This window comes from Cygnus olor, chromosome 8, assembly GCF_009769625.2.
Source record: "Cygnus olor isolate bCygOlo1 chromosome 8, bCygOlo1.pri.v2, whole genome shotgun sequence".
NCBI classification, from domain to species: domain Eukaryota; kingdom Metazoa; phylum Chordata; class Aves; order Anseriformes; family Anatidae; genus Cygnus; species Cygnus olor.
In genome coordinates this window covers 4097453-4122186 of record NC_049176.1, presented here as the reverse complement: position 1 = coordinate 4122186, position 24734 = coordinate 4097453, and the positions used below count along the sequence as shown (strand labels likewise).

The 24734-nt window shown below is 35.7% G+C and overlaps 1 long non-coding RNA gene across 3 annotated transcripts; it reads right to left on the bottom strand.

The window, feature by feature from the left end:
- Positions 1 to 1049: 1049 nt before the first annotated feature.
- Positions 1050 to 12099, bottom strand: LOC121074176. 3 transcript variants are annotated; one of them, XR_005822194.1, is made up of 4 exons: positions 11988 to 12097; positions 10474 to 10535; positions 4474 to 4599; positions 1050 to 3541 (listed from the first exon to the last, which is right to left on the bottom strand). It is a non-coding gene; the product is annotated as an uncharacterized LOC121074176 (long non-coding RNA). The 3 variants fall into 3 exon arrangements; XR_005822193.1 differs by lacking the exon at positions 1050 to 3541 and having other exon boundaries at positions 3551 to 4599; positions 11988 to 12099; XR_005822195.1 differs by lacking the exon at positions 1050 to 3541 and having other exon boundaries at positions 3551 to 4599; positions 11975 to 12086.
- Positions 12100 to 24734: the final 12635 nt, after the last annotated feature.

Genomic DNA, 24734 nt, shown 5'->3' with positions numbered 1-24734 from the left:
GGCCATCAGGGACACATGAAACAGATGGACCCTGAGGGGAGACATGACCAGACCAGGATCTCCATTGCTCAACCAGAATGGTGCAGCTTTCAACAAGGACATTGACGGGCTGTGCATGTCCCATTTGTGCTATTCTGTGAGTTGCTTATACAGCTTTTTGCAAATGGCTTTATCTTTTACTAACATAAACAGTATTTTGAGGAAATGTAATCTCTTTATTCATTTGTGGGGAGACTGTATACAAATAGCAGTATTAATATTAGTTGTTTACGGTTAGGGTTTGGACTTGATGATCTTAGAGATCTTATAGAATCATTTAGGTTGGAAAAGACAACAGTAACAGGACATACTGAAATTGCTACAGGCAGAACAAGGTGGATCTTAGCTGAAGGCTCAAGGGAAGTTGTCTTCTGAAACGTGAAGTAGGTAGACTATATAGTAGTCATACTTCCTATCAGCCCACCCTAAGAAGCTTCTCTTAGAGAAGAGTTTTCTCATCTCCCTCTCTCCTATGCTCAGAGCTTCTCCTCCCTCATTCTTCTTTTCCTAACCTCGTCCAGAGACAATATTCTTACCCTACAGGGATGATTCCAGCTTAACAGCTTGATGACTTCCTATGAACTTCTTGTGATTGTTCTAGTGACTTGTGCTCATCACTACCAGAGCAACATGAAGTAGTTGCTTTTTCCAGAAACCGGAGGTGGTACTGGAAAATGGTATAAGCCATCTCATGCTTTAAAACTTTAAATCCACAAGTCTAAAGTGTTTTTGTGTTTGTATTCCTCTGCAAATACAGTTAAATATCAGAAGTAGATGATAGTTAGGATATATGCATTTGAGATTCATTTTAGTAGCATTTATCCCTGCTAGTATTTCCCTTAAATTGTACAGTTCACTTAGTATTAAGGACTTTATACTTAAGATATTATATTCTGTCCTCAACATTTTTCACAAGTTTTTCCACAGTTCATAATTGTGAGATTTATTCTGAAAACACTGGAGATACGCCAATGCAGTTTCTTCTTTTAAAATAAATGCTTTCTTTAAAAAAAAGAATCATATGACTTTATTACATTCAGGCTGTCACTAGAAGAGTTAAGCACCTCTAGGACTACGATGCTTGCCCAGACAAATGCACATTCCTGTCTGTAAAAACCTAGCTGGAATGTCTAGCATCAGAATTTCACATTTTGTGCAGTCAATTCTATTTCACATACTAAGCCACAAACCCATTATAGTTGAAAACAGTAGAAAGTCTGTTTTAAATTAGGTGACGCAAATACAGTAGTAATAAAACCCATAAAAAGCACAGATGTATAGAATATATGTACATGCAAGGCAATCAAGTATGAAAGGCAGATATCAGTTAAAAATACTGTCTGAAGGATGGAGTCGCATTTTTAGCGAATACTACTAATGAATAAAGCAATATATTAATTGAACAAAAAGTCTTCTCTCATGCTTCACTGATACTGAATGAATAGTGGTGATGTAGGCACAACATAAGACAATATTGCATTTTATACCATGAATTTAGTTTCTTGAGAGCTAGATGATTGCTTGCAGTTTCATTTAATAGTTATACGTGAGATGCATCTAGATTTAGTATGTAAATGGAACAAAATGGCTTTTTTAAACTTCATTTATAGAGATATTTTGTTCTCTAAGTAAAATTGCAATTGATGTTCTGATTTGATGTAATAAACTATGTTTATTGACATGACCAGACTAAATCCATACCACAACCAGTGGGCTAAAATGATTGAGTCGCCATTTAATACACTGTAGCAAGCTATTAAATTACTAATAGAAAGAATGACTTGAATATTGAGAGAATTTGACATTTGTCTTTTGTCCAGCTCAGTTCTAGCCAGCCAAGATAGTACATTATTCTTGAACAATTGGAACAAAAACTTATGAATAACAGGTTAGTGTCTGCAGAATCTACACATCTGCTATGACTTCAGATTATTTAGGCCAAGAAAAATTGCCCTGTTCAGATGAAGCCTTAGTCTGTATTAAGAAAATAATTCAATAGTAACTGGCACAAAGGCTAAGATCTGTAGCTATTCACAGAAAATCCTGAAGATAATGACAAAAATAGTATTTGGAACTCAAAAATCAACATTGCAGAAAACACTACAGAAGCACTCTGCATTTAAGAAAGCTATTGAATCATGGACATTATGAAGTACTTTACTACATTATTAATATTTAACTAAGTGAAATAGCTATTGTAAGATTACCAATTGGCTCACAAGCAATTGAATAACCAAAATCATTTCAGTTGAAAGAGGCACAGTTGGCTACATAAAGCAAGCATCATCTCTCCTTGAAAGGCGCCCCAGGGAATTTATTGTGCATCAGTACTGACAGATAATACAGACTTTGCTTTAATGTCTTTATGCACCCCACTGAGAAAGAAGTCCTAGTAAGAGTGTCTAAAACATCTCACTTCTTGTCACATATCTTGTATATCCTTCCCCCCCGCATTTGCGAGAATTCGTATTTTTCCTCCCTTATTTTTTCTAAATAGTATCTGCTTCTCCTTTATATAGTACACAATGCATGTTTAAAAACAGTTCCCAAAAATCACTTGCAGATTTTTCAAATACATGACAATGTAGAATGATTATTGAAGGTTGGTTTAATATTTTAAAGATAGACCATCTTATGATTTGTGATTCAGATGAGTCAACAACAGCAAGAGATGAAATAGTATTAAGGCTATCATACTTTGATATAACTATTTTCTCTTCAGATATCAGTGTAGTATATCAAATACATAGTTCACACATTGTTCATTTTGCCAAAATATTGATGAATAGTGTGACTGAAGCTAGAAGTTAAAATTAGTCTTTGTTATTGAAAAGAACAATCCAGCAATAAATATGAGACCCAGCCTTCTACAGTCAGGCCATAATTCAGGAAAAGAAGTCTGTACTATACAGTGGGACTGACAGAACAATTAGGTATTTATCATCTGTCAATTTTGTCAGTCTTTGCATTCATTTTCTAACCAGCTGTCTCAAACTGTCAGCTGGGGTACCTTGGGAATGACATGGGTGAACCTTTTCTATAAAAGGTCAACCAACGTTCTCATATTCAGACTTAATGCATTGCTAATAAGTGTCATCGCAGTGGCACTTGTAAATCTTTGAAAATAGAACAGATCTATATTTTTTTCCCCCTAACCTAGCAAAGCAAGCATCCTTACATCACAAGATTTCCTAAAAAGACTTCTAAAGTTTTTAAACATATTCTCCTCACTGAATGGAATTAATGAGATTTAACACTACAGCAATGTCTTCACCTCCAATATCTTCTGGAAGTTTGGCTTAGATTTTTGTCTGCCTCCTCCCCACCCACACACACTTGAATTCATTTCCCTTTTTTAATAAAGAGAGTGTAAGCCCAATGGGATTAGAGTATTATTATCTACATACTTGTAAAGTGTAGCACATGTTTAGAGCAAATCTTAATAAATACAGACATTAGGAACACACATCGGGGATCTCTTGCATGGCTTCCTCTTTCACACCTGAAAGGTTCAGAAAATAAGACATGGGACTGAACTGTGGATTCTAGTATACTTTGTGAGCTTACAAAGATCTGCTGAGTATAGGAAAAATGTCCAAGATCAGGAATTTTAGATCAAGACAATTCACTTTCTTTGAAACCAGTCGCTACAATAGGCTGTGAATCTTTAGTGCATTTAAGGTATGTTTCATAAAAAAGCATAAAAATAATTTTTATTGCTTGATGTTTTTTATATTATTAAACTATCTGGAAGGCACAAGTATTCAAGGTGAAGACTTTTCCCTGAAGACCCTAAGCCTTTCTTTTGAAAGACACATTCAAAATAAAATGGATGCAAAGAAAAATTAGGGGAAAATGAGAGCACTCTTTAAAAAAAGTGACTAAGAATACAGCTTGTTTTGGTCTACCAAAACTGATGCTGACAGAGAACATGATCTCTTCCTACCGGTAAACCAGCTGAATGTGTGGCTGAAGGCAAGAAGGGTGACTACGCATTTGCCTAAAAAAATCAGTACAAGTTAGCTGTGAATAAACACGGGGAATGTTTAAAGATCTTTTGGGAACATTTTAGGATTGACTTCTGGAACGATCTTTAAGTTATAGAAGTCTTGGGCAAGCAACTCAACTGATCCATGATAAGGCTTGATAAATTCATGGAAGAGACTAAGATTTGCCTAAAATACTATGGGAATAGTCTTTAGGTGGTCTCTTCTTGTAATCCTGTAACTTTATTTCCATGGTACACATTAAACTTGGTCTTTGAAGCTGGTTGTACTTTGAGCAAAGGACTGGTTTGAACCATCAACTGTCAGATTCTTTGACTGCATGTATATATTTATGATTATTCTGTTTGTACTTCTGTTACCTGAATTCTCACTTTTCTCTTGGAACATTCTGTGTACATGGCTTCCTTTCTCCAATTCATACATTGACCTGATGATGCAGTGACAGTATGCCCAGCATCATAGCATGTGGAGTTTCATCAATTCCAGTTGTTAGGCCCATGTTCAGCCTTTGGAACATACACAGAAATAGTCTCATGCATCACGTGTCTTAGTCCTACAATATTTAGACATAATATAGCACAATTTTTCTTTTAATGTGAGATACTCTTATCAGAAAAATTCCCGTTAAAAATAAAACATGCAGGCATCTCAGTATTTTAGTTTTAGCATCAAGTGTCTCATCTTCTCTAGGCATCAGATTTTTTGCTATCAGATGCCCAAGTTTATTTATTCATAATCTGAATTGATTTCTGAAAAAATATTAATAGACTGTAGTTTCATTCTTTGTCAGGAACCCAAGGCAGACTTCAAATATTCGCAATAGTTTTAGAAAAACTATAAGTCTTGGTTAACAGCAAACCAAGTCAAGAAGTGTGACTTTGGAACTCAAAGGTGAAATAAGAGATAGCAAATTCAATACTAATAAAAAGCCCCCTTTCTAAAACCCTTAATAGATAAATTTGACAGAAAAAATATTTAAGTTGCACTTTGAGCTTCTATCTGGATTTCTGAAATATGTTAAGTTCCTCCCCCTCTCTTCACAAAATGAAACAGAACTGTTAGATCAGCTAAACATTTCTAATGTTATCTATGATAATGACAATTGCATGTCCTGACAACTATAAACATTTTTGTTCTGCTTTTCCCAAAATATAGTCGAACCAAACAGAAAACTTGCTTTTATGTCAAGAACAGTTCTCTTGCCTACCTTCAATTACAACAAAATACTATAAATTAGTCAACATTGACTTTTGTATTTGCATTTTAACCCTTTATTCTACTCATTAGAAAATGAGTCTTAAATATGATGAAATTACAGAGCTCAGTATGTATTCATTGTCTTGTTACAAGTTGCCTTGCTCAGGACACAGTTTAAGAATTATACAGGGAAGCACATCCTAGAGCAAAGTTCTACAGCTGCATGACAGATTTCCTTACAAGAATGGAACAAGCAAAGGTAGAAGCCCAACAGTAACCTGTTTCTCTCATTCTTAGAGATTTTTAGAAATTTGTGTTTAATCTGTTTTTAAAAACAGTGATAGAAATATCAGACTTTTAAACTGCAGGTTATTATTCTCCTACAAGGTAGAAATTCCATTCAGAATTCCAGCCTGCATAAAACTTTTGACATCCTCAGAGCATTAACTAAGCAAAGTTCTGAAAATTGAATCATTAGACAATTAATACTCAATGTCAGAAGAGAGGTCTGGGACAACATTATGTCTCTATTCTACAAATAGAATGATTCATTGTCGCAAGTGTCAGTGAAGTGAGGCTTTCACTATTCTTTCCTATTCCCTGCTGTAATTTATGGCTGAGTAAGTCTAAAGCCAAACACCGTGTTTCTATATACAACATCGGTATATCTCAAACAACTTTTGTTTAAATGAAAACCCAGTTTCACAGGCAGAACATATCTGGGACCAAACCTGCATGTGTGTCAAAATACATAATCGCCTGAATCTGCTACTCACCTTAACCAATATTGTCCTCCATATTGGAAGATTTCTGTACAACAGAGTAGGCTGCAAAAATCTGTTTTCTTTCCCCTTTAATCTTCTCCATAAGAAGTCTAAAATAGCCATAAAACTAAAAGCTTGAATAAAGATACAACTAAAATTGAAGACAGTTAATCAGAACCTCTAAACCACTTACACTTGTCTGCAGAAAAAAATGCAAGATAAACCTGAATTCCAACAGTAACTTCTAATAAGAGTTTGGAATTGGAACAAATTCCAAATACAAATAATTTTGCCTTTCATAATAGAATAAATATCAGGTTTACCAGAAATCCAATGTACATGAGACTTCTTAAAGTCTGAAGATACTGCTTCACGACACTCCTGCTTTGAATATTCCTAATAAAAACATCCTATCATTAGAAAGGAATAAAGAGATGATGGAAAAATGTATAGGAACACCAGACTCCTAGTAGGAACCCTGTCTCTGATGCCTGTTTTACTGTATTAAAATAAAAGTTAGTCTCTTCTAGGAAATATTAAATGCTTATGTAGTACTTGGGTAATGCTTTTTATATACGCAGACTGTTCTTCTCAATTCTCAAGTTTCCTTTGTATCTTTATATTACATCCCCAGCTGCTGTAGAAGAGTGGTATGAGAAATGTTTTCTTTAATGCACAGAATAAAACCATTGCATTGATAACTTTTTATGTAGGAAAAGATTCCTTACACTTGTAAAACCAGAAACAAAAAGGCACAAAAGTGGCACTCTTAGCTGTACACTTTTTATCTAGAGTATTGTTCCTTCCCCTTTTTTGTCCCCTCAAGCTTCCTGCTAGACAGGAGCTCACAAAAAAAAGAACAAACACCATGAGCTGTTGAGACATGTTGATAACATGAGGTGCATTAGGTGATCAATCTCTAGTAGGAAAGCAAAGCATATAATAACCCCCAAGATCTTGGGAAAGCCACTTCTCCAGAACTTTCTATTTTAAAGATCTTGCATTAAAACAAGAGATCAGCCTGAAAAAAAGCTTTTATTTTTAATACTGCTCAGCATATGCATGCACATCTCTTTGATTATGTTAACATACATTCTTCCACAGTAAAAGGAAGAACTTATAACTAGACAAGATGCAGAAGGGCTTAGGTCATCTGCTCCCATGTTCTCAGCTCAGATGAGAAATGCAGGGAACCGGTAACAACCCATCTTAATTACAGTTCCTGTGTAGAGTTGCTTTACTTTAATGTGAGGCATTATTTTAATTTGGTGTAGAACTTTGCTTTGTTCCCCTCCCCCCCGACATTAGCATTTTGAATAAAAAAGGTAAAAATATCTATGAAACTTAGGATTTCTGGAGATTTTACAGGTTTCTTAACCTCTCAAGTTCAGGAATACTTTCCTAATGTTGTTTTTCTTCGTTAATGTATGTTTTGTAGCATCCATTTTATGTTTCATGACAGTGTAAAGAAAATGCAGGGTACAGTACATAATGATATGATTCTGACACTGTAATTTTGGTCTTGTGTATCTAAATGATCACATTCCTTTGATATGCCATAGTAAGTTTGAAGACATTGCATTTAATGGTAAGCCTGGTAAGCCTCAATTGTAGAGCTTGGTAATGCTTGTTTTGGGTTTGCAAAGTAAGATATCAAAGTGATATAAGATCAACTTGCCATATTTGGCACCATCAAGGTTAAGTTAAACTTGTATCCTGGGTGAATGGATAGTCAAATAAAACCATCCCTCTGGAGATAGCAGGGTACTGTATACAAACTAAAAGAATTATTGGTTGTAAAGCAGTCTGGACTGAATATAACAGATTCAACTGGTTTGAGCTCAGGGAGCTGTTTTTTTTTTGCTCCACAACAGAGCTTTTGTTTCAGAAGTAGAGACCCTATGTTTTTCCCAGCAACACATTCTTAAATGAATTAACTATGTGTAGGCTTATTAGCATGCTTGCTGTGACTTCCAGATGTGTATTGTTTTGTCCATACCTTTTATAATATGGTGTGACTGTCTGTAGTACTGTACAAATCTAAAATAAGCCAAAGCCTTCTCTTAAAGAATAGAGAAGCAATTGGGCCATAAAAACAAGTTTCTAGTCATCCAGATCTAGCTCATACTAGCTCTCATAGAATTGCTGCTCTACCCTGTTATAACAGTGTATTCAGCACAGGTTTTCCTTCTTTCTTGATGGTAAGTGGGTCATGCTCTGACCTATTCTTAATTCCAGACTTCAGCTACCACCATTTTTTCCTCCTCTTGCCTTTTTAATCTTCTTTCATTATTATTTGAAGCCAGTTTCTAAAAAACATACCACTACACTGGGCATGAGTATAACTAGTTGAATCTGAAAGTACAAGCCAGTGTGAGGAAAGGATATAGGAACAATTCCTTATACATTGAAGTTTCAGCCAATACATTCCACAAAAATAATTACCCTAGAGATTAAAAAGCACAAAGCTTGAAGTAGGGCTGAGTTAGCCACATGCAATCCACATCTACACATTTAGATAGAAAAATTACTTAAGAACGCTGCTTAGAAACATCAGAAGAAAGCGGGAAGCAGAAAGTTGCATCTATAAAATAGTTTTAAAGAAGCCAGGGTTGAGAAGCTTTACCTGGAGATACTGACAACTGTAACTTGGGATTTAAAAATATCATTAGATGGATGCCTACCTGACAAGTACACTTATTTGTGTAGAGAGACAATTGTGACTTGTATTTTATACACTCTCAGGGAAAGGCATGCTCTTCTTTCTAGCAGAAGAGTGTGGGAGGCAGTCTCCAAATCCTGCACAGGTAAGCAGGAAGAACAGGGGAAAAGGGATACAGATCCTGACTCAATTTCCCATGCAGAATGCTGGCCGAAATATTTTTTGGCACTGAGGGAAATCCAGTAAAAATTAGGACAATAGAGAAAGTAATTTGCCCAGTTTCTTAGGGATGTTTCCCAACAACCCTCAACCTCCATTTTATCCATAACTTAGGTTATTTGGCATTTTACTAAAATGCACATTGAGTACACTCATTCCATTGCTTTGAATGAAAACCTGGTCGGTTCCACTATCCAGTCTTGCTTCCACCATCACCAAACAAGGCAACAATTAACTCATCTCAAAGCTTTAATTTGTGATTAGTAAGTCACCTTTTACTCCTTATCATACTACAGTGAATGCTTGTAGTGGTTTGCATTTGAGCTATTCCCCATCTCAGCTTGGAAAATATTCACAATGTGAACTTGTGAAACCATAGTAAACCATACAGCCACTTCCACAAAGATGACAGCAGAAGTCCAAATTCTAGAGTACCAGGAAAATGCCACTTGCTTAGTTACTTCCTGTATTTTCATATTTAATGAGGGTAAGAATTAATATACTATGCTACAGCAAGCATTTATTTACCTCTTCTCATACTATATTATCACAACATTGCTTAGCTCTAATGATTCCTCATCTGCTTGTTCAAACCCATTCTACCAGCTAATATCAAATAGTAATTTTGTTATTGTGAAGTGATTAAGTACCTTGAAATGCTAGCAAAGTCTCATAATATATTGGAATATTAACCTCAGTATTTAAGTTGTGTTTAGTCACGAAATCAAACATTTTCTTCACAGAAAGTATTGCAAATTGTATTCTAGATAGTTCACAGAGAATGCCAGGTTTCCTTTAGTGGCCAAGTATGAGTGCACTACTGATTAGGGACTACATTCAAGTCTAATCTTTACAGGCCCACTTGGGAAGAGTCATCCAAATTAAACTTCAACACTGAATTGCAAGCATCACATCAAAAAGATGATTAGATAAATTTATTCAGAATTAGTCTCCGTAATTAGGTGTAGTTTACCTTTGCTCTTAGAAGAACTTGTGTTATACACAGTTTAATTTGAATGAAAGAATTTTCCTCTTAAGTTTCCTAGTTAATTTTTAGCTTGCATCTTTAATAAATCTGAGTTTGTTTTTCCTCCATCACTTCTAGATAAAAAATAAATTTGTTCATTTAACACACAACTCAGTGTTAGAGACTGAAGACCCTTAAGAGAGGAAAACTGATACTAGTAAGTTGAAATGGATATTTTATACTGAAAACTCTTTGGAATATAAATAGCATCTTTGCCCAAATATTATTTTGTATTTGTGTTTGTTTTCTTCCCTCAAACCATTTTTCCAAGAGATAAAAAAACAACACAACCCCAAAAAAGAGAAGAGTCCAGGAAGTTGCTTCCATTTTTTCCACCAAATCTTATCCTTTGGGGGAAGAAAGCGTTGATAAACCATATACGTGTTTTCTCCTTTTGTGAAAAAGGAAGATTGAAGTGCTAGAAAATTATGAAGAGTTTGCCTGTCACTATCCTGACCAATATCAAATGGCAGTGATTTATAGGAATTACAGGAACAGTAAGTTTTAAGAAGATACAACTGAAAATATAGAATGTAAACATACAAGACTCCCACTTACCTCTCAAGTGGGCTGTTGATAAATACACTACTGTAACAGGAAACAGGGATCAATTTCCACAACTGTTAAAAAAGAACAATAGGCAAAGGACTCTAGTAACATATTGGCAAGCAACACAAAGTTTCATAACATGGTTACTATAATTCACCCTGACAAGAATATAAGGAAAAACAAACATACTTCTCGAATAGATTTTCTTATATTTATAATGAGAAACTGAGTAACATAACCTCAGTTAGTAAACACCAAATTGTGTGCTACTGATATCACTTATTTCTGACTTATATGGGCCTAAGTCTATTTAATTAATCATGTAGAACTATCATGAAGATGATATTGAGCTCTATATGGCTTGAATTAAATTTCTCTCTGAAATACTTGTCATTAGCTACTCTTCTTTACCAGCAATTTGTGAATATTCGTAACACAATATGTATAGATACACAAAATGGAAAGGAAGTAAAATCTACATGATTTAATCACAGATGAAGTTACAGTCAAATTATTCAGGTTACAGCCCAGTAACTAGCAATGAAAGTTTCACATAAACCGTGTAGTTATATATTTCTCTAGAGCAAACAACTTTTTTTTCTTTAAATGGTATCTTCCTCAACTTAAAATATTTAAGTTGAGCTTTAAAATTCCTGTGATTGCAAGGCAGATCACCTTAGTCTGATAAGTAATTTCAGAAGACTTTGGGAGAAGAGAAATAACATAACTAAGAAACGGGTTGCTTTTAAAAACAGCCAAGTAAATACTGTTTTATTTTATATAGGAATGTTAGACTGAGTTCTGGCGTGTCAGGGCCCATTAACTCAGTGTAATTTCCCCTTTTAAAAAAAAAAAAATCAGACTCCTGGTTTTAGCTCTTGTTTCTTGCTCTAACAGACTGTCTGACAGCAATTCAATACTGTTTAAAGATGGAATATTACCCTGCTGGGCTTCAGGTTCGCATAACTGCGAGATAAAGTCCATAGCTGGTACAGGGAAGCAGAGAGGGTACGTTTTTTGGCAAGTTGCTTACAGGAGGGGAAAACAAATAAGAGTCAGCTGACTGAAATTGCTAGAAGGGGTGGAATATTACAGGCATGTTGTGGGAGGCAGGCTGAAGAGGCAAATGCAAGTGAAGTAAAGACACAAAAGTGAAGTTTATCATGTGGCTGCATAATTCATCATGGAGATATCAACAGCCATATGCTAACAAGCAGGCAAAAAAGTGTTCCAGCTTATTTTCACCACAGAAAGAAAGACACCTGCTAAGGCAAGTATGCTTATAACCTTGTGTGATAGCATACAAGGCAAAACTTTGAGACAGAGCTGTCTACACTTTTGACTTTGGAGCTATAAACCAAAAACAATAAAAACATTTTTAATCCCTACAATTTAGTAGGGCACCGATTGGAACAAGGTAGATTTTGAATAAGAAGAAAATCAATTCTGTTGAAAAAGGCAAGTTCAAATGAATTCAAATGAAGCATTTTTTAAACAAACTCCTCCATACCCTTGGTTGATACCTGTATATCCAAATCCTGCTCCCAAGTCCAGTCCAGGAGTTTTCAACTCTTGGATTGCTATAAGTTTAGCTTTTTTTAATCTATAAAAATAAATAAATAAATAAATAAAAACTAAGAAGATGATCTTCCTTTTCCCTTCACACCCAGCTAGATAGCTAGTCCATACCTCTTACAAGTGTTTCCCAGGTCCTCTTATAACGCAAACTCCCCAGGTGCTAGCACTGAGCAGCAGAAGTTTTGCCAGCTGGGCATGGCTGCTAACACTCAGAAACTCATTCCAGGGAAGCCCCATTATCCCTTCCCTTTGTGAAAGTTCACCTGAACTTCATAAAACCCTCAACAGGCCAAAACTAGCAGACAGACCTATTTTCACCTTTTTAATAAAGTGTAACACACAATAAGCTGTAATCAAACAAGCGAAACAATACAAAATCTGTCATGCCATGAATTAAAGACACTTCTCAACAGCTTTTGTTAACTTTAAAATTACGTGACTGTTGAATTCTGCTTGCTTACTTTTGCAGTACAGCAGGGTGTTCTGTGCCACTTCTGGCAGTACCACAACAGTGGAGAATCCTTTGAAGTTCTCACATGTGGACCTCTGCAAAGCTTTTCTTCAACATGTGATTAATTTAATAAAGGTCACCGATCTCCTAATTTTTCACTTAAAATGAAAGTTTTTAGTCTCGCTTTCAACTATTTGCTGGATGGATATAATAGCATATTTCTTTTGTAGACAACAATGTTTTAACAGAGAAGGAACACAAATAACAGGGCAGAGTTTAAGTCTCTTGTTTTTTGAGACAAGCTATCTTTCCTCATAAATTAGTCTTTACTATTTACTACTTTATTAAGACAGTTTGCTGTGGTGGTGTTTTTTTGTGGTTGGGTTTTTTGTTTGGTTGTTTTGTTTTGTTTTGTTTTGGGGGGGTTGTTTGATTGTTTTTTAGCTCCCCAAACAGATTTGGCATAGACTTATAGCAGGCTGGCATCGGCTTTAATTTTTACTAATTCTTGACACTTAACAACTTTTCTCCAAGGAAGCTATTGAAAACCTTGGATCTGAGTTACCTACCAAATTATGAACCTCAGAATAAACAGTTTTAATCTGATTAAACATATTGTTTGTTTGTTTGTTTGTTTTAAGATATAAGGATGAACACATATTTTAAAGTGAGAGACCTGGCAAGTCAGAGAGGAAGCAAAGCACTAAGCATCCACTTTTAAGGGGAATTTTTCAGAAATAAAATAATTCCTGCATTTCTTCCTGCTGTCTTCTGCACAGAAAGAAGTGACTGTTTTACTGGCCAGTTCTTTTTGCCTTTGGGGAGGGGAAGTCAGGAACAGGGAGACTCCCTGTTGAACAGACAGCAGCATTCCCATGCCTGCAGCCCATTCCTGTGGCTCCCACAGCTGGAAATTAAACAGAAAAAGTGGGCAACACAAACTTGTGGTCAGGTTTCAAAGTTAGCAGACTGTACTAGCTTGACATGTTCGAAATCAAACTGTGCATTCTTTCATTCCATTTTTTATTGTCTGATCAGTCTAGGTGTTTGAAATTTTATGAATATCTGCTGTGACAGCGTAGTATTGTTCTCAATCACCACAATTTTTAACACATTGTTCATGTAACATTTCCTTTTTCTCAGTGTAGTATTAGAGTTCACAGTGTGACTAACAGTGTAAGGGTAACTAATACTAACTAAAGTAGCAGCTTCATTTTGTAGAGTAATTTCATGGGTTTTCTATATTATTTTTTTCTCAAAAACCAGTACTTCCAGTGAGTTACAGAAACATATCATAAAGACATGCTGTCACAAATGATGTTTCTAAACAAATAATGGGATGTCAAGCCACCATCTCTTTCCCATTACTTTTTGTAATAAAGAAACAGCTTCAGAGGGTTTTTTTTTTTGGAATTTAAAACATATTCAAAACAGATAACATTTAAATTCCTTACAGGCAAAGGTAAGCCATAGGGGAAATGATGCCTTGCAGACAAAGTAGTTCTGAAAAATCAACCCCAATAGAGACGAACAAAGTGACAGACCCACAGGCAACTCCCAAGTCAGCAGCCCTGCTTGTGAAGCCTGCCAAGAAGCATAACATGCCTAGGTATTTCCAGCTGCCTGTTCATTATTCTCATTCCTGTCAAAATGCATCTTTCTTGTTACACTGTCATTCAAAAAACATTCACTTTAGGCTCCAAAGGCAAACAGGCCAAATTCAGAATAATCTGTCATGAGTCCAATAAAGTCAATATTTATACTGTCTTGTATTCTTGAAGAAATTTGTCTCAATATCATAAAATGCAGGTGATTCTGATCCTATTAGAACATATTCAATTAAGTGCAATTTGCTGTGGGTTTGTGGGAATTTAAGTTATTCATAAAGTTAAAACTGAAGGACTGAAGTTTATCTCAGATACTACCTGAGATTGTTCTACTAGATTTTAGCATCAATATTTCATCAATTTCTTTCCCTGGGTCTTAGCAGTGTAGGCATTGCTGAGTGGTGGAGACTGAATGTTCATTTTTATTCAGCAGTTCTTCTCTCCCAAACACAGCTCTGCAAATAAGCCTTTCTTGCTCATACCTTCCTGTAGGTGTTTCAAGATTTTTTAGTACCAGAATAATTTGGGGTCAAATGGAAGATTTTCTAAAGGCAACTAATCATCTTTTTTTTTTTTTTAATTTTTTTTTCACTTCAACTCTCCTCCAATTCAAAATAATAGTAACAGGATTCTGTTTTACCTGTGTCTTAGGTGTCTTATAGATACCCAACACATATATAGAGATTCTACTTTCCATAAAAAAAAAAAAAAGCTTACATGCAGTGATTTTAAAAATGTCTAGCTACCTTGCAGTAGTTGGACCTAGCCCTGGGGGAGATAAAGAGACATATATACACCCCAATAAAGTAGATGGATATACTTACTTACTTAAATATTCAGCACCTACCCAAATACTAGAAGGATCAGAGCCATAGCTGGCTTGCAGATGTGGGAATAAATAAAGGATAGAAAGAGTATTTATGGTGAAGACAGGTTGGATGTTCTTACCTACAGGAAAGTAACAGACAAGTTTGCTATACATCATCTGGAATGAATTTTGAGCTTTTTATATATCTGAAAATAAAAACAGACATATAAAATCCTCTTGGCATAATACAGACCAATGTTCAAAAGACCAGTGTCTGCAAATATGATGATCCTTAAAGTCTAACTTTAGAAGAACTGAAGGAGTCAAAGCAATTATTGGCTACTGAGCAAGATAGCCAAATAATCAATATTTGGAGTTAAGTACATAAATCTTCTCTCCATTTCTCAATTTCACTCTCAAATCTGATTATAATCTGGTAGAGAATTAGAAGACTAAACCATGTAAAATATTCTGGAAAATTGCTAGAGTCATCAGTTGGAATCAATCTGGATTTAGCAGATTAATCCTTAACATAAGGCAAAATAAACATTGACTCTTACACTTCAGAATCTGTAGACATACCCTGTAGATGCCAAAAGCATATCTGAACCTGGATTTCTCCGGATATTCGGAACCTATGTTAATACTGCACCTGGTACAGAGCAGTGATCTCTGATTTTGATGTCTGACAGTGGTACAAATAAATAGGTACATTTCAGCCCTCGTTATTTTGTTGACTGTATTTTAGAAATTTTGCAACTTGTTTTATAGTCATCTGACAGTACTATGCTTTGGAATGTTCAGATTTTTTTTTTCTTTTCTGATTTATGTTTAGCTTTTAAACATTAACAACCTAATCTTAAGGAACTATATAGAGATTTATAATTTTTTCATTATACCTATTGAACATTTAGTATATAAATAAGCAAAATATTTACATTCTCATAAGCTATGTGAAAATTACCAGAACAAATTAAATATTCAAATTATTTCACTCTGAACTCTCTAGCATCTAGTGCAGATATTATCTAATAGAATGTATTAATTACTATGATAATTTAGGAATCAGTAGCCTAGTACTTTAATCTCAAGTGTCAGAATCACATAAAACAATACAGTAGTGGAAAAAAAGCAATGTAATGAATTTGTATTCCTTTAACTGAGAATCCAAATGTGAACATTCATATCCCTATCTTTTTATTGCATATTTTATAGCATCTCATGAAATTAATAACAATAAATTAAGCTAGATTTTAACCTACAGTTTTACATTTTGTTTCTAGGAATATATGTTTTTCCAGCATACTGTTTTCATCTTCCTCAGCTACCACCATGCTAGTAGACCTCATTACTTTTTGTTTCAGTCCAGACTAGCTACAAACGAATCTAATTATTTTATAGTTTGGGCAACGTGCCTGGCAGACAGCAGGGCCTGGACACCCACTGCTGCTTCGAAGATATGTATTGAAAGAAAAACTTGATGTTTTCCTGATAAAGTTAATAATTTTTATGCTATTGTCTAGAAAAATAATCACTTTCTGGGGAAAAAAAATCAAAATATGGGCTCTTGAGATTATTACAGACTGCAGCAGGCTTAATGAAGTATGTGAGTACTTGTTTGATGTGTTTGTAAAGTGTTAAGGGGAAATTAATACCATTAAGACTGAATGAAGTAGCAATCAACTTATTGATCATTGACTATAACAAACATTATGCAGAAAAAATGTGAGTCAAAATTTCAAGATATCATCAAATAGGACAATGTACGTTCAGATGTTCTGCTGGTCCTGCATTTACTTACCCTTTTGTGATTTTCACAGAGCAGCTATATTCTCTGGTTATCCTAACTTCAGAAGCAAGTATTGACATTTAATTACATTAAGCAATGTAAGAAAGGGGTGTCTTCTAAAAACTGCTTATTTATTAATGAGAAAAACTACTTATTTATCGTGGATTAAAGTAATATTTCCAAGAGATTTGCCTTTTTCAACATCCACAGAAATGCACAAACAAAATGTCAATACACTGCCTTTAAGAGAAGAATTATGTGCTCTGCAGAAATCCGTGCCCATGAACAGGAAGCTCAAAGCAATTTGGCAGTTTTAGTGCAATCCTTGTTTCATTATTCCCTGTCACATGAACTACTTGATGCCTTCTGGGAACTGCTGTTAACATGCACAGCCCACTGGCCTCCTGGGACTAGTCCCAAAGATTTTGATTGGGCTTATGCACTGAAGGCTGCCTCACATTTCAAAATGGCCTGGACAGCCCTAAACAGAGTTTTCAAGTCTTAAACAATTAAAAGGCACCAAATCAAATTAAAAGCTTTGCCATATCTTAATTTTAAAGCAACTACACACAACTCGACTACTTTTGTCAAAGGGATTTCTATTTTTTTCTGTGACATAGAATTACGTCTTTAACGAAGAGTAATTACATGGCATGATAATGCATGTGATTCAGTTATCATCAGCTAGTGCTATTAAAATGGCCATTTTAAACCTTTGTTATGAACCAAGGTCAATAATGAGAAAGTCTGGCAGCACTCTCATATTCCAAAACAGTTGTCAGTGCAATCCCAGCAAGTCCTTTCACAGGACATATTATTTTGGAGGAAAATGAGTTTAATATAATGGTACTTAAATATTTATTGAACAATAATGTACTACTGTATTTTTTATTTTTATTTACTTATATGCAAATTGAGTTTATCATCCTGATCTTCTAGAACTTGGGTAAATGAAAGGGCAGGCATGAGACAGGGCAGAAGGCAGAAGGCCTAAGGCAGAAGGCCTCCCTGAAATGTTATCTTTGTGTTCTCAGTGCTCTTTCTTATAGAACAGGATCAACTTTTATTCTACTTCAAAGTACTTCAATAAGTGAGTCAGTTGAGAGATGTCTATGCATCAGAAGTGGAAGTACAGGACTGTCAGGACAGACATAATTCAGTTTGCTCTTAGCTATTCACCTCCTTAGTCCTCTCACTGTCTTTAATTCCCCCCAGTTCAAAGGGACTGTGAGGGCAATAGCAGTGCCTGAAACTAATAAACGTGCTACAAGTGTGTGACACATGTAGCCCATTAGTCTGTGCTTGCACTGCCTCCTTGTGTATTAGATAGGCTGCCAGTACTCCCCCAAAACAAAACAATGCCACAGAACAATGTAGAATAGGACCTGTAAGAGGCCTTTTATACGTAAACATCTGTGTTCTTAATTTGCTACAAGTCATAATTAAAAATGGAATGTGGTATGTTGATACTGGCCCACCGCTTCAAGAACAAAATTGATCAAAGCAAAACTGATCAGTAAGACTTTGTCTGATAGTCAGATACACAGTTGACAAAGTAACTGAGCTTCTCCAAACAGTCCTATTAGTTCCCTCAGTCCATGTATCTGTTTCAACTGGTCTGCATCAAAATCAAGTCTTAGATAAATTGTAAAAACAAAAGAAAGAAAGGACCATTTAGATTCTAACAATTAAAGGCAAATATTTGAGGCAAGTGTGTTGCAAAACCACAAAAGACTTGTAATTAAAGGTAAGTTTCAATGGGGTGTTGCACAAATTTAGAAACAGTAGTCAAAATGTGGACAGGCCATTACTGGTGTGTATATAAAAACTCGACAGAAACTGAGAACATAATCCCAATATCAAATCTGGAAGTTGCATTTGCAGTTGTCTTGAACAAGGAAATTCTGGCATCCTTTATAAGTCATGTTTTAGAAGACATATTACACATTACAGTTACTGAAGACATATTTTTTTCTCTTGAATGAAGCATAATTATGATTACAAAAGGTTGTGACCTGCATAGATACCCAGAAGAAATCCATGTGGATTAAAAAAAAAAAAAAAAAAGGAATGGTGGGCTGCTATATCAGTCATACTGTGCTGTGCTATAGTATCAGTAGGGGAGCCTTAAAAGGGAAGGGAGTTTGGCTTAAATAACCCCCCAAAACTTTATCCAAATTGCCAAGCTGGGTTAGCAATACCGCATGATATTTTTGACACTTCTTGCTGTTTGCTATACAGGATAGTAATGTACTGTTTATATGCTGTAAAATGGTATTTCAGCAATATTTTATCTCTACCAAGAAAGGTGCAGGAAGATCAGTCACAAATCAGGAAGATCAGTCAAAATCAACTAATAATTCAGGGTCTCGGAGCAAATTCTCAAGCCCAACTTTAACGCATAGCTAGGTAACCAGCACTTATAGCAAAACAAAAGATGACGCACCCTCGTAACGGTAGCAAGCCATGCAGTCTGGAAACAGCACGACATTTGAATTTTTATTGCCTTAAGCACTAAACATAACCCCAATTCTAAACCTTACTTTCACTGCCGTATAGACTGTCCTGATTTATAACTTTAGGTGTCGTATCTTTGGCAACACTCATACAATATCTGAACTAAGATCATGACCCATGAAAACATCAGAGCTTTCTTATAAAAATGGGCTGTGCAGAACCCAACAGTTATCCAGCATGCTCAACATTTGATTTTCCAAACAATATGTCTAAACTGCACCACTAACCCCTAATTTTATATACATACATGTGGTTATCGAAAAGAAAATAAGCTCAGGATGATGCCATCAAACTTCCTATTCCCACAAGCTTTCATAAGCAGGTCTTGAAAATATTATTTTTCTACCCTAATCTTAAAGACAGTCTTATCCCTACCTTCAGTATACCCAGGTAGCTAAATACAGATACAGTCCTGAAAAAAAAAAGGCATGGGACACCAACAGCAACAAGCTGCTTCATATTCCCCTGCAATAACCCAGTCTCCTGAATTCTTCTTTTCTTTTTTTTTTTTTTTTTTTTTTTTTTTTTTTGGTATTTAACTTTAGTGACAATCATATCTAAGTTTAGCAGATGAAAAAGATAGTAAACTGAAAATAAGTTATTGGCTCTTGATGGTACCAGTCCACTTGACATGTCTACATCCAATCAGCAACCTTCCTAACTCTTCAAATCTGTATAAACTGACAATGAATGGCGGCCTCAACACTTCCCAAATCATAATCTGGAAGACTGTAAATCATTACTAAAAGAGGACAAATGGCATCTGTAGCATCACTGGTCTCTTTCCTACCCCTAAGAACCTACCAGAGACTAGCAATAAACTGAATTCTAGATAGTAAATCTAATCTCAACCCTATCCAGAAGACCAGCCACATCAGGGCCACAGAAGAGTCCCTGGCCCATTTTATTTACTAAATTGTATAGATAGAGATTCCCAAACATTAATCCTAACTCTAATTCCTGTAGTCCATCCCTAACTCTTGCATTATATATTCTATATTCTGTTTTATTTTGTTCACAGCAGTACATGCAGGGTTTGCTCCAGAGGTACGCAGGCTGTGATTCTGGGATTATTAATACAAGATCAATTATTAGACAAAAAGCCATTGGATTCTATTCATATAAGCCGAATCTTATTAATTCTTATTTCTGGGAACACTGTAGGTGTACCATAAGGTGTGCCCTTTGTACTTGCTGGTCCATTTCCAAAGATCTACCCTTAATCTCTTTCAAATACTAACACCACTCTCCTAGGGCAAGCATCCCTATGGAGACTGACACAGGAAAAGACAGTATAAGGCTTCTAGAAGTATCTGCCCAATTCTCACCTCTGTAGGCTTTACAGAGTCTAACACTAATTTGTAATTTATACATATGAACCTACTGATGTAATATAAGATAAATTCAGTCTCTACCTTTCATTTATACTGTTTTTATGCTTATCTGCAAGGGACCCTGTAGAATAATAGACCATTACTCAGGGATGCAGACACACTATATTAAAACAACTAACCTCAAGTGTAACAAAAGCCTTGTTCAGTCCTAGAGAATGAATTCCAACTGTAAAACAGAATATAGACCCTAAGCTTATTTCTACATCTGGTGTAGAAATATTATTTTCTCTGGAGGAAGAAAACGACGAAAGGCTTTGGCTGCTAACTACACTAGCAGAAAGCTTGCTGCCAAGACTTATACTTTTATGAGAAATGAATTTACCTCTTGATGCTTTATTTTGCTAAGACCTAAACCCTCTGCCTAACACTAGACTTGTTAGCCTACAGGAGACTAAGGCATTGGTTTCTGATGACTGGTATAAGGCAGTGGCTTCTGTCAATTATTTCTTCTTTCTTATCTCCTTGTTTCCCACATGTTCCAAATGTAAGAGAAAACTGTGGCAATTCAGGATGCGAGTGTCAGCATTAAACTCATTTCTACTAGTAGTTTTCTTTTTAAGAGAGACACCTGTTTCTACAGGATATTGTAAAACAGTACATCAGATTCTATTAATACCTCCCTGATACTCATCTCTGGCTGCCTGGCACAGTTGAGCATTACTCAAGATTTAGGACAGTTACAATTCTCAAACTGTAACACAATTACTTGAACACTAACTGTAAGTTGTATTAACTAGCACATAAGGGAGTAACCCCCATAGTTAGAAACAGTATTAGTTAGTGGCTTCCACTAACACTGGTCATACTCTTAAATTTGGGGGGAATTTCAGAAAGGTCAGAGTTCTTTGCTAAAAAATTCACCCTAACTCTGTCATACCTACCTCTTAAACATATAGTGTACTAGTTCCCATTGGACTGATGCAGCTCAAAGCACAGGTTTCTATCCAGATTAACACAATTACTATCTCCAAGGTTCAACAGGGTCCAGGAACAATCTTAAATTCTTAAGACTTCAAACTCCTCAGCCCTAACCCTATGCCAAATCTTTGCTCTTTTCTTATTGCTAATATTAATATGAATGCCTACAAGGAGAGACATCATCAGGTATTGGTTTCTATCAAACCCAGCAATCTTTGTACAATCTGCAAAATCTGAAATAAAAAAAAATAATAGAATTTCCAAAACCTTGACCAAACCCCATATATAAACCTCTCATATATAAATTACGTAGAGACCTGTGTTAATCACTATACCATAGAACTGTAAGGAGCAATGGCTTTTCTGACTCAAGTGTCTTTAAGCTTCTTCAGGGACTGTAAGGTCCACATTACAGTTCTTGGTGCTTTTATTTCCAAACTCTCTCCTATTTTAACATTATTTATTACCAGGGTATCAATCTTGACAGCAAAACATAGGTTTTGGATTCTATCTGTTCTTAGGTCTGAGTTTCAGCAGAATCCACTACCAATCAGGGTTGATGACACTTTAGGTTCCTTAATCCTAACCCTAAACTCCTCTCTAAGTGAGGAAGGGAGTGGGGTTGGTTGGCAGGGAAGAAGCATGGAGGGTTCAGTAGGGATTTCTGTCTTTCATAACGTAAGTATATAGCTAGAAACTAATCATTACAGGAAAAAAAGTAAAATAAAACTTTAGGTTCAGTCATCGCTTGCCATAATTTTATCTCTGGAGAACTGCAGAATCTCACAATAAATTAATACCTTGACACTTTGTATTCCAAACCCTGGCTTAACCCTATCCTAAGCCTAACTTTATGAAACCTGGCAGCTGTGTCCTAAAACTGAAGGAAAGCCTCACATGGCTTTGTCTTCCCTCCCAGAGAACTCTAGAGGGGAGCAGAAAGTGAAGCAAGAATCAGAAAGGGAGGAGGAAATAGGAACAGACAATGGGAAAGCAGTGATGCCTACTGGGAGCAAAGAGACAGCAGCTACTAGAGGAGAAGCAGTTTCCAGTAGATCAGTTTAATTTTCCTGGCTTTCTAGGTGAGGACTTGAGCCTACATTATAATAGAAAACTTCCTTAAATACAAAAAGTATCCCTTGTTTCTGACAGAAGTTCTGGAAGAAGGATTATATTTATTTATCTACAAGGGATCTTCCCTAAAGTGAAAAATAGTGTAAGTTATTGTCTTGCTTTTATCCAGACTCATTCTTATCTTCATGATGCTGAAGAACAGAATGCAGTTTTTATAGGTTAAATTTTTAAATTCTCAACATTGACCATATTAAAAAGGGGATAAAGCCCTGCAGCAAAATAGAGGTGAATGTTTAGGCTCCTAGAAATGACAGTCCCCTTCTCACATTAGGAGAGCCTTTGTTTCAAACTGTTCTCATGTCATTTGAGCCTTTAATTCCTAACGCTAATCTAAACACTAGCTTTATTTCTTACATGAGCCAACAGGTTTTAATCTCTCATGTTGGTGTTTCCGGTGGCAACTCCAATTAGTACACATTCAGTTAAAAATCTAAGATTTTTTTTTTACCAGAAACTGTACAAATTCTATCGTCAATATACTTATAGCAACAAATATGCATCCAACTTGCAGACACATCATTCTCCTACTTTTGGAGCTGTGTAAGGGTATAAAATCCAATCAGAATATGTTAACAATGCACAGCATGCAATGCTGCTGTATCCAGCCAGGCCAGCTTTGCCTGTCTTAACTGAAAAGGCTTCTTTGCATTCTAATTAGAAAAAAAAAATTAGTAATGCTAATGTTGCTATAGACTTCGGGTACCTGAGGTAATGTGTAGTGAACAATGCTATTTTTTATCATTTCTTTTAATATCATTGGTCCTCCCTAGCTCTTGGGCATCTGAATGAAAGAATCAATGGACACTGAGCCATTCTGTAGCCCAAAGAGTTGGGTGAGGAACAGAGAAAGCCTTGAGTTTGTCCTTCAAAACCTTAAGCAATGGAAGTGGGGGAGTCCAGTGAAGCTGTAAATTATTACTGGTAATAGTAAATGGTCTATTACACTTCTTGAAGATAGAATCATGGAAAGAAATGCTGTTGTTTATTCTGTCTGTATGCATTCATTCATATATTTCTCTCCCTTGAAAAATGACAAAAAGAAGCCTGTTAACATTTCACCTAGCAGAGGTTATTCTACTAATCTCCTATTCTCATTCCTCTACTCTCCTCTAAAAAGAGAGAGATCTTTCTACAGGGGTCCACTTCACTGAAGCACTGTAATTCACTTTTTTTCCCCCAGTACTATCACGCAACAGAAAACTCCTAGAAAACATAAATCTGCATCAGAAATCAGGCAAGGATGAAACATTCGTCTACCCAAATCAAAAGAACTGAAGTCAGGGAGAATGCAGTGAGTGGTGACCTTTTTGACAGGCAATTATTTTGCAAAATTCATTTGTGTGCAGTGAACATAATTAGAGAAAGTTCAAGTTTGAGAAGGTGTCAACATCTGTGTGAAGCTAGAAACACAGTACTTTAAGCCACGTCAGTGTCCCTGAGATACATGGAAAGCAACAAGAAAAGCATCCTGTTCTTTCCAGTGCATTAGTTATTCCCAGTAAAATGACCCCTTCATATACTGAGAGATGTCTCTACTTTTGCTGATGTCAAGAAATGTGCTAGGAAAAACACACGATTACAAGACAGCAAAAGAACATCACACAGTTATATTTCATCATGGTGCGTATAGTCTGAGGAAGGTGAAAGTGCTGCCCCCTGAGTTTATTGCAAGCTATACTGGGCCAAGGAAACATTTCCTTCTCCATAGTTTCTAACCCCTCCCCCTCTCTGCCCCAAAATACAACAATGACCCATCTGTGTACATACAAGAGAGCAATTCCTAATATTTAAACATGGACTAATCTGCCAACACTGATGTGTCAGGGACAGAACATAATGAATGCCACAGTGCTTAGTCTTTCTTTTCACTAAAACTGTCTTGAAGAGTAATGGGGAACAAGAAAGCTAATGAAAAAAACAAACCACTATGGATCACAGTTGATTTGAAAAACAGCATTATTCTCTTCAGTTTTTCTTTGAAAACATTTTCATGTTTTAGTCTCTTTCAGATTCAAGAAAGAACATATTTCTCCTGAAATTACACTTAAGGGCTTAAATTTTCTACCAAAAATCT